Here is a 3583-nt window from a genome sequence, read left to right as displayed (position 1 = left end):
CTAAACACATGCTGCTTATTAAAAATAAATAAAGCTGCATCCCAGACAAATACTCCCCCGGTTTGTTGTTTACCCAAACCACAACATGCTTATTAGGGGAGTACATATAACTACTGGTGAGGCGTAAACCCTCAATGGTGTCCAGTGTTGAAGACTAGAAGATGGACAGAACATCAGTGATCCAGCTATCAGACTCTAATGAAGCAACATTCAGCTAATTCAATCCATAGCAACATTTTTTTTTTTTTTTTTATGGTAATGGGCTTTTTTGCGTAGGTAAAAATAGCAATACAGGAATTGGTGTGGAAGGGATTAGGATTTGATGGGACCAGGATGCCATACAGGTTAGTCTAATTCCTGCTTTCACATGAGAGAAAATTGAACCACAAATTTGATTATTTTAATGGACAGTGCCAATAATTACAGGCTAGGTTGGTAGATTCTAGGTATTTGTAATACTGACTGTATCTCAGATCGTTCAGTGTTACCAATGCTAAGGTCATGGGTTCAAGTCCCACTGAACACAAAAAAACTGACAGAATACCTGGAATTCCCTGTAATATAGCATCTGACAAGTGAATAAATGTAAATTTAATGACAGCAAATTAAGCTGCTTAAACTGTTTCTACACACAATTGACACAAAATTCACAGAAAAGAAAATATCGCTAAAAGCATCTGCTAAGTGAATAAATGACAGCAAATGAGACTGCTCAAGTTATTTTCACACCAAATCAAATGAGAATAAAAAAAAAAAAAAAAAAAAAAAAAAAAAATTAAATATTTAATATTTGTGCTCGTTGTTCATGTTAGCTTAAGTCCATTTAATTATAATCAATATGGCTTTTGGTTTTAATAAGTAAAATTGATGAAAATTGTTGAAATTAACATTAACTAAGATTAATAAGAGTATTTTTCATTGTTATTTCATGTGAACTAATGTAGTTAACTATTAACAAATGAAAACTAGTTATTTTACACAATGTATCCTTAAATCTGGATTGGAGCCAACAAACATTGGCTGATTGGTTTAAAGACATATCGGCGTATCACTACTTAACATGAAACGCGCTCGCAACCCACTTTACCTCATGATGTGATGCATTTCTGTGTGCAACAGAATATTTAATGGGGAGGGGGAAAAAATTCTAGGATTGGAAAGGGAGGAAAAACTCAACTAGAGTCCTTAGTGATGTCTTAGATGTCTAGATTTTCAAGAGGCAGAATTACTACATTTGAATGAAAGATTACAAAGACAAACCGAAGAATGTGCATTAATAAAGTAAATAGGGTCAATTTAGTTTTCAAATTGAACTGAAATGCAGCGAGTAGCGGAGACAAGAAATAGAGCATGTGTGTGGGGAAAAAGAAAGAGTTCTTGATGGAAGGGGAGTTTCTTTCATCTTGTGCTTACTTTGAGTACCACCTACATCATAAACAGAGCTCTCAATATCTCTCTTTTTCTAACTACCTAAGCCCTAAACCAAGCATGCGCTCCCACATATATATACACAGACCCACAAACATCAAACGCAATCATACACACACTTGCACACCAAACATGTATAAACAGACAAGCCCCAGAATAGAGACAGGTCCACCTCTAATGGATGCCAGCTCAAAGAGCTTCTCCAAAAATGAAAATACCTCCATTTTCCTTTTTTTTTTTTTTTTTTTTTCAGTGAGGCCCATCCAATCAAAAACTTTCTGTTCTTTTCTCTTTCCATCAGGCTGTCAAATCATCATCTTCAATCAGCAGCCCGGCTCTTTCCCCGCAGTAACGGATTAATCTATCTGATATGGCAGCAAGCCTCGACCAATGAGAAGAGCACCTCTAACAAGAGGAGAATGAACTCCTTTCCTTTTGTTTTTATGCATAATTCATGCACCGCATCTCTCTGCCTTTCTCTCTCTGTCTCTGCCTCAGAAATTGATTATTTCACATCGGACCCTTCATGCAGATATTACACACCTAAAGGGAAAACAAATATGGTTTATTTGCAATCCCATACATAAAGAAAGTCATACATATTCAGTTATTCCATGCGTGTTTCATCTTAACCCAGTTGTAATATGGATATGAGAGGAAACTGAGGCGGGCGCTTTTTTTCGAATTCGCAAAAGAATCATAAAAACTTCACAGAATTGAAAAACATGCAGTTTTTCATCCCTAAGCATTTCTGATCCAGCCCATGGAGTTCATTATTTGATCTGTTATATTTCAATATTTTTTTCCCCCCCGTACCATCGCATTCGTGACTAGGATGTCAACCTCTAGCTCATTCGAGAAAAAAATCGCTGCGCTGCGCTAAAATAGATGACCCAGTGTGCCATGCTGGGACGAGGTACAAGAATTTCCCATCCAATCTGCCTGCTTTACCTTCACAGAGTCCCCATCCATTACGCCAATGGAGAATAAATGAATGGGATTTCAATATTCCTTCTAAAATAAATAATGAATCTGAGTATTTGCTTTGAAAGTCATTGTGGCCAGTCTCATATGTCATGGAGGCTTGGCAGCTGGCGCTGTAAATGCGATGATAAAGCTTTATACAAAGGCAAAATCTCCCTATCAAACTCTGGCTTTTCCTTTCACAAACTCCCTCTGGCTGACAATCTTTCTTTGTCGGTTCTGTCATCCCTTCATTCATGAAACACTCTAATATCTGCTGCTCCAAAGCTCTTCCCCTCCAACTACATTGCTCATGCTAAACGCCTGTTCTGTTTCATTTATTACGATTATACACAGCATGCAAAAGCATGCAGGCAGATGAAGGGGTGTTGGGCTCCTATTTTATGTTTTGAGGGCACTCAGTGAAAGTCCTGGCACACTAACATAAAGATAAAAGCCTAAATATATTTATCAGTGATATTTATCATCACTGTTGGGCAGAAACCTTGTATCTCCATATTTTTTCATTTTTATTTTTTTTTTCATAAATCATTACTATTTGTAATGTCTGTCTGTCTGTCAGTTTTGCAAATAAAATCTGACATTTGTCTTTGATTCATAGCCAATACTGTCTTAAAATGATAGTTCACTCAAAAATGAACATTTTGTCATCACATACTCACCCTCAATTTGTTTCAAACCCATATGACTTTCTTACTTCTGTTGAACACAAAAGAATATATTTTAAAGAATGTTGGTAATCAAACCGTTGACGGTAGCCAATGACTTCCATAGTAGGAAAAAAAATATATGGCTACTATCAAATGTCTGGTTACCAATATTCTTTTGTGTTCAACAGAAGAAAGAATCTCATACAGGTTTGGAACAACATTAGGGTGAGTAAAAAAATATAAAATTTTAATTTTGGGGTGAACTATCTGTTTTAAATAGCCACTATTTTAAATGGTGTGTAGCACATCAACTTTTATATCATGAGATTTTGGCCAAATGACAATAAACTGAGCACCCACATAGCTACAGTAAACTCTATAACCTGTAAGTATATATATATATATATATATATATATATATATATATGTATATATATATGTATATATATATATATATATATATATATATATATATATATATATCTGAACGCTACTAATGACAAAGTGCAGCAGCTCCTCCC

At 35.4% G+C, this 3583-nt stretch overlaps 1 protein-coding gene across 8 annotated transcripts in view; it reads right to left on the bottom strand.

Annotated features, from left to right (window-relative positions):
* Positions 1 to 3583, bottom strand: part of sdk2b (sidekick cell adhesion molecule 2b) — a 387802-nt gene that overhangs the window by 270075 nt on the left and 114144 nt on the right. The gene's annotated exons all lie outside the window — the stretch shown is intronic.

This window comes from Chanodichthys erythropterus, chromosome 19, assembly GCF_024489055.1.
Source record: "Chanodichthys erythropterus isolate Z2021 chromosome 19, ASM2448905v1, whole genome shotgun sequence".
Classification (NCBI taxonomy): Eukaryota; Metazoa; Chordata; class Actinopteri; order Cypriniformes; family Xenocyprididae; genus Chanodichthys; species Chanodichthys erythropterus.
This window is presented reverse-complemented; position numbering and strand designations above follow the sequence as displayed.